General features: G+C 54.2%; 1 protein-coding gene across 4 annotated transcripts in view; it reads right to left on the bottom strand.

Annotated features, from left to right (window-relative positions):
* Positions 1 to 5,152, bottom strand: part of GRIK4 (glutamate ionotropic receptor kainate type subunit 4) — a 421,439-nt gene extending 416,287 nt beyond the window's left edge. For all 4 annotated transcript variants that reach the window (XM_025893698.2, XM_073903861.1, XM_073903862.1 and 1 more), the window contains exon 1: positions 5,031 to 5,152. The gene's annotated coding sequence lies outside the window, so the exon portion shown is untranslated. The remainder of the gene's footprint in view (positions 1 to 5,030) is intronic.
* Positions 5,153 to 14,572: the final 9,420 nt, after the last annotated feature.

Raw genomic sequence — 14,572 nt, 5'->3', positions numbered from 1 at the left:
CTCATCTGTTCCCAATCTGTCCGCATGGTCTGCTGTTCCTTGGAAATGCCACTCCAATGCACCCCCCTGCTGCAGTCGCCCCCAGCCCCTCAACCCCTCTTTGGGCACTCACTCGTCTGCCCAGGATGCTCCAGATCCCCATGCAGCAAGCTGAACCTCTTCTCTCTGGCTTTCAAGGTCCTCTTGAATCTGTTAGTTCTGCCCTACCCCTGCCCACCCTGACTCCCTGAAGACAGGACCCCTTCGTCCCACCGCACCATCACCCAGTCCCCAGGCCACCCCTGTCCCCCCCTCTGCCTGGGCAGCCCTCCTCCCCCTCCTCCTCACTGAGTTCCAGCCCCATCCGACCGCCAGCGCCCATGGTGGCCAGGGCGCACCCCTGCACCCCTCCTTTTCCCATCCTGTGGTGCATCCTCCTGTGCTCGCCCCCCAAATCCTAAACCTGCTTCACTGAGCCCTGCCTCGCTGAGGTGCCCCCAACTACCCAATCCCTGCTTATGTAAATGATGGAAGTGTTGAGTTGTTCAAAGAAAACCTGTATGAAATCATTCCATAAGGAGCCTCTCCTTCCCATTTTTAGGCCCATGTATTGGGGAAGGAAGTGGGGTTCTGGAGTGCTCCCTGGACCATGGCAGGACTCAGAGGGGCCCCCTGTGGGCCCCCTTTCCTCGTCTGTAAATATGGAGGTGCTCACAAGGGAGCTGGGGTGACTCTCTGAAATGAGCAGGATGTGCAGTCGATACAGTGTTAAACTGATTCTCTCCTTCCTTCCCATGATTTACCTTGGCTCGTACTGGGGCATAAATCATTTTTTCACGTTGGATTTGTTAAAGGTAAGGCATACCCCATTTTATGTAACCAAACGTTATAATCAAGCAACAACTATTTCTTCCACTCCTACGATAAGCAGGGGCCAACGTACGGGTGTGGAGAGCCAGGGCACGCCCGGTGAGGAGCCAAGGACGGAAACTTCTGGCACCAGGCAAAGGCCTTGCTCCTTCCGGGCGGGTAGACAGACAGAGACAGATGCACAGCCAGAGCGGGCAGGGGATGGGAGCTAAACGAGCACCCCAAGGACGCAGCGTGAGAGGAGCCCCCTGGCTGGCCTTCACATTGACAAATCCCATTCTCCACCCCAAATACAGCCACGCTGACAACAACCCTTTCAGGCAGGGGAGATGGTCCCCATTTTATGTGTGAGACAAGAGAGGCTCAGAGGGGTTAAGCACTTTGTTTAAAGTCACCCAGAGAGAGACACCAGGACAGGAAGCCAGATCCGCCCAACCTTTAGCTGCTGACGTTGCCACCACGTCCTGCTGGGACTGCGGGGCGCGCGGCGTGGGGAGGGCTTCCCAGGCTGCACCCTGAAGGCTGAGCAAGTGTGGGTGGGCAGAAAAAGAGGAGCGAAGGGAAGGCTGAGGGCATCACGGGCCCGGTGTGAGGGTGGGCAGAGGGCGGGCCGAGGATCAGGGCCAGAGGCACAAAGCAGGGCCACAGGCCGAAGGCCATAAACTCCCAACTACCACAGGGAACCGTGTCTAGGAGGTGCAGGTTGGGGTGGGGGGGGGCCCCGGGGCTCCTAAGACCTGGTCACACACTACAGATGCCATCTTTGTAGGAAAGTAGGTGTGGTAGCAGGGTGCCTGGAAGCGGAGCCTGCGGGCCACCCAGGGAGGAGGCTGTGCCACCATCACCCGGGGCTGAGTCGCTAAAGTCCCACGTGGGACAGTGGCAGTGCGCAAGGAAGGGTCAGGCTGGGCACCAGGAGTGCCGGAAAGAACTGAGCGCCAAAGGGATAAGGCACCCAGGAGCGGGGTGGGGAAGGCAGAGGACGACGACAGAGCCTAGGCATCTGAGGTTCCCGGACCAGTGTCTGGGAGAACCTGGAACTTTCTGCCAGAGGCCGTCAGAAGGAAGCGCTTGTCCGGGGCGGGGCTGGTGGGACACCCCCGCGGCCAACACACACACACACGCGCGCGCGCACGCACGCACACGCACACACACGCACACGCACGCACACACACACGCACGCACGCACACGCACGCACACACTCACTCACACACACGCGCGCGCACACGCGCACGCACACGCACACACACGCACGCACACACACGCACGCGCGCACACACGCACACACACGCACGCACACTCACTCACACGCACGCGCGCACGCGCGCACACACACGCACACACACACGCACGCCGGAGCAGCCAGTCTAGGGGCTGAGAATGCAGAGCCAAGAATTAGCCAGATCGAAGACCTGGGCCAGGAGTGTGGACCACCAGCCAGCCCCCACCGGGAGGGGAAAGTGTGGAGCCCACCCTGGAGAACATGAAGACGAAATGAAGCTCGGGATGGGGACAGGGAGGGCTGAGCAGCAGAGACCTTCACCAGCAACAAGTGAGGCCTCCCGTGTGGCCACAGAGCCTTGGACGGGTCACCTAAGCTCCCTGGGCCTCAGCCTCTGGGGGATCAGTGACACCTCCTTGGAGGGTGAGAGTGCAGATGAAATGCTTGTAGGGCCCTCGCAGAGATCAGATGAAGTAATTCTAAAAAGCATTTGGAAAACGGCGGCTCTCCTCACACACATGAGGGATTCGTACTATGCAGAAGTGACGGCAGAGGCTTTCTTCCCACACACTCCCTGCCACCGCCTGGCCCACGCCAGCCGCACAACCACCCGCCCCGGCCCGCCGCTCCCCTGCTTTTCCAGCACTGTCTCCCCTCGCCCAGGACAGGTCCTCCTGCCCTCCTTCCTTCCTTCCCTCTGGGTCTGGCTCAGACCAGCTCTCCAGGAGCCCCCCGCGTCCCCTCGTGAGGGTTCCCACTTCTCACCCACCCTGCCAAAGTTCCCTCTCCATCCTCAGGGGAGGAAAACCAAACTGGAAAGCCAGACCCAGACGCAGACCTGGGCTCTGGGAAGAACTTTTGGTGCTGATGAAAATGTCAGTCGATGATCAAGATGCCTGGGGGGTGCAGGGAGGGGGGAATGGGGAAAACAAAGAAAAACCAGAATGTCCTCCCCAGCGCCCCTCCACTCACTACCCCCTCTTCCCCACCAGGCACGGCCAAGAGCTCTGGGGACCAGCTCTGCCTCTGGCCTCAGGTGGCAGGTCCGGAGGAGGGCTAGGGGACAGAGCCAGCCAGGCGGGCAGGAGGGTGGTGGGCAAGCCCGGACCACAGCTCCCCACGGAAGGCTCGCTCGCAAGAAAAGAACAAAATACAGAAAATTAAACAAACCCAGACACTGTAATGTGTGCATACTAGATTAACTCTCCAAAGGGTCGCGACCTTGAGGAACACATCCAGCCAGGGAGGAAAATAATAAACCTGATTAATGATGAGGCATGGGCTGCAGCTTCAGCAAATACAACCAGCCTGATGATGCCCAGTGGAGTTCCTGGGGCTTCCTTCCCGGGCCAGGGGGTGGAGGGGGGAGCAGAACACAGCTGACCTCCCCAGGCCCCTCGGGCCAGATCACAGGAGCACAGATACTCAGTGGGGAGGAGGGGAAGGGGGGCAGAGCAAGACCACACTGCTCTTTTAGATGTCCACTGCCAACCCAGACAGTCTCTATCCCGGGGGAGGGGGGATGCCGTGCTGTTTGCAGGTGCTCCTCTCACCCAGGTGACCCACAGGGAGCTTAAGCAAAGGTAGCTCTCTGTTCCTGGCAGGGCTCGGTACTCCGGGCCAGTCCCCGGGACCACAGGGTCTGGCCTCTGAGGGGCCCCGGCCATGCCCAGAGTTCCCCTCCTCTTTCCAGACAACCCAGGCCCTTGGGAGACATGCCCAGGAGAGCCACTGGAGGGAGGCAGGGAGGTGGCACCTCGTGGCATCACCAGACAACAGCACCAGGAGGAAGATGGCAGCATGAAGTAGAGATGCCAAGAGCTGTGCAGCCAAAGGTCCAGCGGGGGAGAAGCTCAGGCCGCAGTGCCCCACCGCTGCCAGGCAGGCAGGCCGGCCAGAGGGCCCCTGCCCAGCCCCCCACCGCCGCCTCCCCCGCCACTGGCCAACTCTCCCCGGGGCTCCAGCTCCTCGACTCTCACTTTCTTCAGCTCCAGGGAGCCGGGGAAAGAGACACAGGTGCTCTCCATGCCTTGAAACCCCTGTCCCAGCTGTCACCAGCCGGCCCTCCGCCCTGGCCAGGTCTGAGCAGCTCACCGCTCTGCCAGTCCTCACTGGAGAGAATCTCAATCAGCTCCCCTCCCCCCCCCCTCTTCCTCAGCCCCCTCCCCCATCAAACGCCCAAATGCAGGTCTCCAGAGTTTCTCCCTCACTTCCCACTCGGGTGAACTAGGGTGAGATGGGTGGGAGCCTCATTAGTCCAGGGAAAGAGGGGCATTTCTGATAGGACGCCGGTCCCCCCGAAGCGAGCCGGCGTGTAGGGTGGGGGTGTGGTGGTGGCCGGAGTCCAGCGCAGGGGCAGGGGGGCAGCGGAGGCAGATGGCAGCGAGCAAAGGGGGAGGGGGCCTCGCGGGCTCCGGGGCTGCGCCGGGATGGGGCAGAGCAGCCGGGGCCGGGCGGGAAGCGGGGGTGACAGCGGCTGGGGGAGCGCGCCGGCGGCAGGCAGCGGCCGGCGTCCCTGCAGGGGGCACAGGCAGGGCTGGGAGTTGCACAGAGGAAGGGGAGGACCAGCGCGGGAGGATCGCGAGCCCGGGGAAGGGCTGCGGAGGGAGGGAGACGGGGAGGGAGACGGGGATGGAGACTGGAGGAACTACGGAAGCGAAGCGATGGGGGTCCAGAGCCCGGGAGACGCAGGGATCCGAGCGCAGGGGACCGGCGGGCTGAAGGCGGGAGAGGGGAGGCAGGGCGCCGGGGAGGCCGTGGGGGCGGGGGCAGGGAAGGGTGCGGGGCAGCGGCCCCGGGGGGGACGGAGAGGCAGAGACGTCAGAAGTAGGGGGGACGGGCGCGGGAGGGGGCGCGCGCGGGGCCCGCGCGGCCGGGACGCGGGGGACGCGGGGGGCGCGGAGGGGGGGAGCAGCCCAGGGGGGGGGGGGGGGGCGCCGCGGCGGGCCCTGCCCTTACCTGGGCGGCTCCGCACTCCGGGGGCTGAGCTGGGGCCGGGCCGCCGGGCTGTTTTCCGGTTTTCCCTGCTTCCGCAGCAGCCGCGGCGGCCCCAGCGCGATCCGCCGGCAGCTGAAGGCAGTCTGTGTCCGGCCGCGAGCGAGCCGGGAGCGGGCAGCGCGGGAGGAGCGCGGCCGAGGCGCGGGGCGCCGCCCGGCGGCCAGCGCCGGAACTGCGGCGGCCCGCGCACGCCGCCCGGGGGGGCGCCCCTTCGGGGCCGGGCGGCCGGGCAGCCCGCACGCCCCGGGCGCGGGCTCGGGGCCTCGCCCGGCGCGCCCCGGAGCCGAGGCGCAGGAGAAGGGGGTCGGCGGCGGGGCCGGGCGGCCGGGGGCAAACTTGTCGCCGCCCCGGGGGACCGAGGCCGAGCGGGAGGCGCGGGGCCGGGGCGCGAGAGGCGCGCGCAGCCGGGCGGCCGCGGGACGAGGGGCGGGGGCTGCGATGTAGCGCCCTCGAGGCGGGGGAGTTGGGGGGGGGGACCCCGGCGCGGCCCGCGCCCTGCACCGCCTCGAGCGAGGGGGCAGTCCACCCCGGCCCCCGGAGTTACAGCCCAGCCGCCTTCGGCGGGCAAAGGGCGCCCTCTGGTGGGGCTTGGGGGAACCGCGCGGGGGACGAGCCGGCGACTGCGGCCCGGCCGGGGCCGCGAAGATGGAGAGCGGGAGGTTTCGTGAGGAGACGCAAGAGCGAATTGTAACCAGGAGGCCGGAGAGACCCCGCGCCCGTCTAGTAGTTCCAGGGCGCTGTTTGATGAATACAAACGTCTTAGGAGGAGCCGTCTCCTCGTGAGGACCCCGAGGCCCGGAAAGGCGCACAGTCCAGCCCGGAGCCCGGGGCCCCAAGTGAGCGAGGTAGCGAGAGGCAGGACCGGGAGGGCAACCAAGCCATCTGACACGCGGTCGGTGCTCAGTTTGCTAGAGCGCAGCTGCCCTCAGGAGGAGGCTGGGGAGGGAGATCCAAGGCCATGTGAGGTCCGCAAACATTAGTTGCTCTTTTCCACCCCACACGTTGGCCTTGGGCTGACAACGGAACTGATCACAGAGCCGTCTGGTATTCAGGGCCGCGGCCCCACACCCACAGCCTGATGGGATCCTCCGTGAAAGGCTCGTTCTCAGCCGCAGCGGTTGGGACTTAGGCTTGAAGGGATTAGAATACTGGTTGGCGCTGCACTCCCCAGGGAGAGGTGGCCGCCCGGCCCTTGCCACTTCCTTGCCACCAAGGCTGCAGGCAGCAATGTGGCTCACAACTTCCCATCCCCCACCTCCCCACGCTGGCGGCGCCCACGCTCCTTAGGAAGGACATTATTTAGCACCTGTGTGCCACGACGACAGCACGTACACAGTCTTTCCAATCATCTTTGCATCAACTTTGCCAGGTGACACTAACCCCATTGCACAAAGGAAGAAGCCTGCAAACCAAACCACAGGGGTGAATAGGCTACACAGAACTGAGTTCTTTTTTTTCTTTAAGATTTTATTTATTTATTTGAGAGAGAGAGAATGAGAGATAGAGAGCATGAGAAAGAGGGTCAGAGGGAGAAGCAGACTCCCCGCTGAGCAGGGTGCCCGATGTGGGACTCAATCCCAGGACTCCGGGATCATGACCTGAGCCGAAGGCAGTCGCTTAACCAACTGAGCCACCCAGGCGTCCCCAGAACTGAGTTCTAATTCCAGCTCTAGTCCCTCAGGCTGGGCATCATTTGCCAAATGGACAGAAGGACTGCCCTGGGCCAAGCAGGAAGTACACTGGAGGGGCATCCGTGGGATCCTGGGCAAGAGACTTCAGGACCCTCGGCTTCTGGTTTCCACATCTCTAAACAGGAGAATAGCAAACGAAATAATCTCTAAAGTGACTTCGAACTGTGAAATGCCAAGCATGGATCCAGGGCCCTTTTTCCAGGAAGGATGCAAGATCAGCAAGACCATAGGAGCTAAGGGTTTGGGAGGAAAAATACTACGTGAAACACTTCATCTTACTCTTTTGCCTGGTGAGCTCATCCTATTAACCAAGGAGGTGGGAAGGAGCTCTTGACAAGGTCAGAGAGATTGCTGATGGGTCTGAGGTAGCCTGGTCTGGGACCTAATGAGGACCCCAGGGTCTCCCCTTCCTGCAAGGATGATTCTGTCTTGCCCCTCAGGCGTCTGCCCCTACTAGAAGCAAGGGGCCCTCTACAAGTCAGAGGGCGGGGGGCAGGGCCAGAGAAGCCCGCTAGCAGCCCCACCCTGGGGGTTTGCAAAGAGAGAACCTCTTTCTTTCTGCTACCAGCTGATGGGCTGTCGAGTGCTCACTGCCTGCTCTCCACTTTCCTTTCTCCTGAATATCAGTGCCCCTGGTCCATCAGAACTTGATTCCAGACAAGCTAAGCTCCCCAGCTCAGCTGGGGGGTGGGGATGGACTGGGGAGGTTAGTCCAGACCATCTGGGGGATTCCCGAGGAGCTGGGAAATGGGGCTCCCTCCCCTAGAACTTCTCAACTGAAGCATCCCTCCCAGCCAGGGTTCAGTAGTGCCTGGACCTGGGCGTCATGGTGAAGTCTTGTGGATCTGAATTCTTTGGAGGCTGGAGCCCACGGGAAGGAGCCTGTTCTCCCGGATTTATTGATAGCTTCTTCCTTTGTATTTGCCTTAGGTAGATCCACAAAGAATACGTGATCTTAAAGTTACCAACCGTTGTCTGTTCCAAAGGTCCCCGTGAAGGGTTATCACAAGTGCCTAATGAGCCCACTGCATCAGTAGGGCCAACTGAGGCCCCCAGTGACCGGGTGACTTGTGCATGCTTGACTTCATGGGACATGCCATCCCTGTGTCACCGCCTCTTAGAAACTGGTGCAGCAGTCTCTAACGGATGTCCCTGCCTTTAGACTGGCCCCCTAACACCCCACAAATGTCCAAGTGATGGATCTAAAACCAGCACGACTACTTCGCACCCCAGCTTAAAATACTTTCATGACCCCATGTGGCCTATAAAGTAAAACTGAGTCCAACACGCCTCAGCACAGCCCCTCAGCTCACCCATCTCCCACTACTGCCCACAGTTCTTCTCCATCCGTGCCAAGCTGCCCACAGTTAGTTCCCTGGTCCTCCTGTTTAATGCTCTGTGAGCCTTCTGTGAATGTTAACACACTGATTTCGGCCCGGAAGCCCCTCTCCCCCATACACACACACACACACACACACACACACACACACACACACACACACAACTCAGTTTAGGAATCTCCTCCTACAGGAAGTTGCTCCTCCCCTGCTATCTGGTCCCTTCCCAGCAGAATTAATTACTCCCCTCTCTAGAATTCTCTTGCACTTACTAGAGCTTATGGTTACTTACTTGATTCTGGTCTGTGTGCGCTTAAAGACTACGGACTTGTTCACCTGGATTTATTTTTAGCGTCTCCCTTCTTTGTATTTTCCTCAGGTAGATCCACAGAGCAGAATAGTTGTTCTTAAATTTACCTACCACCTCTTTTCCAAAGATCCCTTTGAAGGTTAATCACAGGTTCATAATGAGAGTACGGACTTAAAGAAGATCTATTAACAGCAGAATGCCTGGGATAATAGGTGCTCAGTAAATGTGTTGAATGACTGAACCAACATGAAGTAGGAGTTAGTAAGGTATGCAATCTGGCACATTGAATTTGCTTCCGTCACTGGTCTCAGTGAGCCAGATGGGATTTCCTGATGGGCAGTATGAACCATTGGTCCCCGCTAAGCTTGAAGCCTTTATAAACCTAAGCTGAATGTAGGGTTCTGCTTGAGGGCCTTGAGGTTGAAGATAGCAAGAGCCCGACCGCACACCCTTTTGGCCCCACGGTGTTAAATGCAGCAACACTCCAACTCCAAGTTAAATGGAATAATTCTCTGTCCTTCTTGTCGCCTGTTTGGGGGATACATGGTTCATTCCTAAAAGGTAATGTCTAACAGAACCAGTTGAGAAGCAGAACTGAAATGAGAAAGAGAATTATTCTTTGATTTTACTTTGATTTTTACTCCTGCCTTGAAGGAGGCACTTAACAGTGGTTTTGCTTAATGACATCATGGCCAAGTGTCGGCAAAGAGCAGATAGGTACACCTGTGGGTTTCGATGTGCACAGCCCCCGGGCCCCAAGGCGGCACGTCTCTCAGCCTAGCTGACTGCAAAGACTATGTCTTTCACTATGTGAAAAAGCCCCACCTCCACCCGACGACTGCGTTCTGATGCAGCTCCCTTCCCCCAACCTTTCTTATCTCCATTTTACTAGTCTAGGCATACAGGATTCTGCTCACACTGAAATTACATCGAAAACTTGGCTCCTCCTTGATCAGAATACAACCTGCCCCTCCTTCTGTAGGCCTCTCTGCTCTCGACGTCAGAACCTAATTCGTCCCCACCCTGTGTCTCAGTTTCCATTTACTACTCTGCAGAGGAGATAAGCCGCCATGGCAATTTGTTCTTCTTCCAGAAATCTTCGGTACCTATTATGCGCCGGGCCCTGGAGACGAAATAGAAAACAAGACAAATCCAGGCTTGGCCTCTTGGGGTTTAGTCAAATAAAAAATATCATCTCTTCTCACAGTTCTGGTGCTTTCTGATATCAGGTATTTTCTGTGTGATCTTTCACATACAGTGAACTCCGTTGCATGGTGATGGTCTAGGCTGGCAGACTGGGCCGGGGGCTGGGGGGAGGCAAGCAGTGGGCACCTGTGGCTTATGGCAAGTCCAGCGTTGGGACCGAGGGTCTTCAGCACACACGGGCTTGGGTATGCACCGTAACGCTCTGCCTGGATCTTCAGACCTACACTGCGGCCGGAGGCCTGCCCCTTGGCCTGCACCCATGTGGGAAGGGGCATGGCGCTCACCTGCACCATCAAGGCTGGTAACTGGTGCCAAGATAGCAGGGGTACTACGCGCACTTCTACACGCAGCATCTTCCTTGTGGTGGGCTTTCTGCTTCCACACCCACCTTTCCTCATTTGAGCTCATGGTCTAGGCAGGTTTCACGATATCGTGTTATAGACACAAATCACTCAGTAAGGAGGTGGCAACGTTGGGTTAAAACTCAGGGCTTCTGGCTCCGGGAGGTAAGCACCCTGAATGAAGGACGCTGAGCAAATCCTCTGTGAGAAGGGGATAAGCCCACTTAGGTCAAATTGGGTGAAGCGCTAAGCAACGACTGAAGAAGTTATACATTTTCTCACCCTTTCACTATTGTCCAAGGTCCCCAAGAACAAGAGGAACTGAAGAAGCTCTACAGTCGAGCGGGAGGAAGAGCGAGGGGAGATGAGGAACAGGGGTGCACATTCTACCTGGGAGCAAAGTATGATCGCTTTAGCAGTGAGGGGACACAGGAGAGGGTCTGCCTTCACAGTGCAACAACCTCAGGATACAACAATAAGATGGCAAGGGGTGCCTGGGGCGGTGCAGTTGGTTGGGTGTCCAACTCTTGGCCACAGCCTGGGTCCTGATGCCGGAGTCCTGGGATCCAGCCCTGCATCGGGCTCTGCACTCAGTGGGGAATCTGCTTGGGATTCTCTCTCTCCCTCTTCCCCAGCCCCCTGCCTCTCTCTCTCTCTCTCTCAAATAAATAAATAAAGTCTTTAAAAAATATATAAGACACCAAAAGAAGTAAGTAACTAACTAACTAAATAAATAAATACGATGCCACTTTTCATATCACCCCAGGTAGTTGGGGTTTGCAGCTTATCCAGAGAACAGTTTGGTCTGCACTGTGGCATTAAGTTTTCCTATGAATTATTATAAAACGACCCCAGGATAGTATAAAGGTAAAAAAAATGTGTGTGCATATGTATGTGTATATATGTCTCTCTACAGTTAGGTAGGTAGGTAGATAGATGTGTGTGTATGTGCATTCCCAAATACATGTATATTTCAACATAAGGTTGGCTAGTTCTCTTTTTCAGCTCAATAAAACAATAAATCAGCAAGCAGCTTCCATCTGCCAGGAATGATATTAGGCACTCAGGGGGACAGAAAGAAAAACTGGACATAGTTCCTACTTTCAAAAATATATGTTCTGGTGCATTTAATTTTCCCTTCTAAAGGAAAACTTTTACATTTTATCTCATAGCAATTTTGGGAGCTTGTTCCCTCTGAAGGAATTCAGAATAGTAAAAAGAATAAGGTAGTAGGATTTCTATTCACCCAGGACGGATTTCTTACTACTCCTAGCTAAATGAGGGATGAGTTACGTTCGAGAACTGTACTGTGCGGTGAGCTATGGCCAAGTTTGAATATAAAAGAGACGCTTACCCGGGCGCCTGGGTAGCTCAGTTGGTTAAGCAACTGCCTTTGGCTCGGGTCGTGATCCTGGAGTCCTGGGATCGAGTCCCGCATCGGGCTCCCTGCTCAGCGAGGAAACTGCTTCTCCCTCTGGCCTTCCCTCCTCTCACGTGCTCTCTCTCTCTCTCTCTCTCTCATTCTCACTCTCTCAAAATAAATAAATAAATCTTAAAAAAAAAAAAGAGAGAGAGAGACGCTTACCCACTAGCTGCTTTGTAGCAGAAGTTTTGTATTGGGTACTGCCTGGTTTAACACTCAGTTGTTTACATCCTTACTCTTCCAGATACCAGGTGAAAGTCTTAATTTAGAAGCATCCAGTTATCTTAATTTAAAAAAGACTAAAGGAAGATGTGATAGCTGTCTTCAAACACTGAAGATCTTTCCTATTTCCTCCACACCCAGGACCAATGGATAAAAGCTACAGGCCGATTTTAGCTCAAATAAGAAAGAATTTATGAGTTGCCTCAGGAGATAATGAGCTTCCCAGCATTGGAAGTATACAAGCAGATGGATGGCCATCTGCCAGGATTGCCAGAGAAGGGATTCCAGCATTGGATTAGGAGGTTGAATGAGGTACCTTCCATCTCTAAATTCTTGGATTCTCAGTCTGTCTCCTTGGCCCGAGGCAAAAAAAAAAAAAAAAAAGTCAATCTTTGGAGAAATGTAACTCTTATTGTTGGAAGTAAACACGTGCCTTACATGCTTGGGCTTTTCTCTTTAGATGCATGGGCACTTTTCTTTAAACGCAGTGAAGATACTTAATATTAGAAAATGCAATAATCACTTAAATCCTCTATTGACAAAATTAATATTATTGATACACTCAAGTGTTACTAGGTAAATAGCATTAATGGCCTTGTTAAAGAAGGAAATCTATTTACAAGACAGGACGATAGTTCCCAAATAAGACCAATTTGAATAGATGAACATCGTGCTTGTTTTTTAAATGACTTCTTATAATGTGCACATATGCGTACACATTCAGGAAGGAAAACAGTGAGTGGAGAAAAATGAAAAAGTATCTCAATATATCTACTGCTTTTATGCCTTGGAATCAGACTGTACCACCTGCTAGAGGAAGGATGGTTTTCTTCATGCATTTTCAAGCGTTAAGCACTTGGGTGACGCTCAGCACGCACAGTAATACCCTGTTCTTTGGAATACAAATCGACTCCAAGTTATCCTTCCCTGCCGGCCCCCTCAGTCTGATGGAGTGCACTGCTTTTCAAATGCTAATTAGGCAGACTGTAGAGGTGACTTAAAAATTTGGCGGGGAAAGAGAAAATAGAGAAACTAAATTGAAAAAAAAAAAGGCAAAAGCAGACCCAAGCAAAAATACCTAAACATAAATATTTAGATATTTAATAACCAGAATAGAATGTAAGTCTTCTCTTTCCTAACCCCCAGAGACAAGATTTGTATTTTCTCATGCTCCTATAAGGATCTGCTTTGGGGTTTCATGAACATTCTGCTCACTGATTGCTGGGTGCCAGGCCCTGTCCTAGGTGCTGGGGAGGCAAATATGAGGCGATGTGGTCCCTGCCCTCCGGAAGCCCCTTCACTCCTTCCGGTGAGGCAGGAGAGGCCCTTCTGTAGGAGTCCACCCCCTTAACTCCAGTCCTCATCTCCACGCTGCCGCCCCCGCACCCTACTCATGAAAAACAAAATAAACCGCTCACACAGAAAGCATTCTCAAGATACATACCTTTCATTTTTGTTATGATGTAGGTCCCTGGGCCATCTCCCTACCATTCTAACAACTGACATTTGCACCCCACGTCACAGTTTATAATGTGCTCTCACCACCGCCGCCGCCATCATAGATCTGTGTTTTCATCACAGCCCTGTTACTTGTGGTGTTATCCCCATTTCAAAGATGGGAATATCACCCAAGTCGTAGTAAACAATGAGCCTTCAAGGTGTATTTTCTGATTTTTTAAACAAGAAAATTCCCCTTCCACCACAGTTCTATCTTAACCGCTCTGCCATCCTGATGTAATACCTACCTAGTTTCATTCATTCATTCATTCTTTCTTTCATTCATTCTCTTTTACTTTAGGTAGGCTCCATGCCCGATGTGGGGCTTGAACTCATGACCCTGAGATCAAGAGTCACTCACTCTACAGACTGAGCCAGCCAGGCACCCCCACTGATGTAATACATATAGAACCTGAGGAACAAAGTGTTTAATGGAACAAAGCTATGCCACTTCTTGATTAAGTGAGCTGCAGTCCACACTTCTGCTCCTTGTAACTGAGCCACGCCACCCATTCTGCCTTGGGCCAAATGCAAAGATCAAAATGTTCTTTGTAGAATGGAAAACATTGGTAAGACCAAAACCCAAAATAGCTAGAAAATTCAACCAATCACTCGAAACAAGAGCAAAACTTAAATCTCTTTTAGATCAATCTGACTTTTAAAATAAGTTCCAGTATATTTTATTTATAGCTCTCTCCTTGTGCCTTGTTTTATATATGTCTCTCCCAGGGGCAGGGTCTAATGTGTATTAATTTCATGGAAAATATTTGGAAAACATACCCTACGACGACATACACTGTCCACTAGATATATATTTTTAGTCACCAGCATTGAAACTAAACCCACAAGCATTCTAGATTCTTAATCCAGACAGAACCATACTATTCTTCGTGTGCAACAGAGCACATGGTTGACATTTAATGAATGTTAGATAAAATAGAAGCAGTACTTCAAAGTAACAATATCTGAAGAATCTCATTAAACACAAAGTAAGACAAATAAGCTACCATCATACATCTGGATTTGAGTAGCTAGGCACCTCCTCCCCCGCCCCGCCCCAACTGCTACAAAAGACTTGGACTAGCTGGGATCTTACCCGAGGAGCTGGGCAGCATTTTCCACCCAACACCATGGTGAGAGACAGAAAAGAATAGACTCCTTTGTCCATCTCTCTTCCCTAATTATGTCTTGGGTCTAAATAAAGAAAATACAGCACACATAATCAGCAATAATTTGAAGTAAATGAAAAGCAACAGAATGGAGGGTTTAATCATATTATCAGTGGCAAGGATCAGAGGAAATGGACAGATAGGAGCACCAAATGATCTACAATGGCAAGGAACAGAGAATGAGATTCAAAGCCAGAGGAGTCGTCAAGAAATTAAGCTTGGTTTCCAAGTTCATTCAAAACCTTTTGTTTGGCGGCTGAAGGAAGGAAGAAGTAATGACATCCCCAGCAGGCAAACAGCCCGTTAA

The sequence above is a fragment of the Callorhinus ursinus genome, unplaced genomic scaffold, assembly GCF_003265705.2.
Source record: "Callorhinus ursinus isolate GAN/ISIS: 27379988/994484 unplaced genomic scaffold, GSC_fseal_2.0 scaffold19, whole genome shotgun sequence".
Lineage (NCBI taxonomy): Eukaryota > Metazoa > Chordata > Mammalia > Carnivora > Otariidae > Callorhinus > Callorhinus ursinus.
Note: the sequence above shows the minus strand (reverse complement) of the source record. Positions and strands in the feature narration are given on the sequence as shown.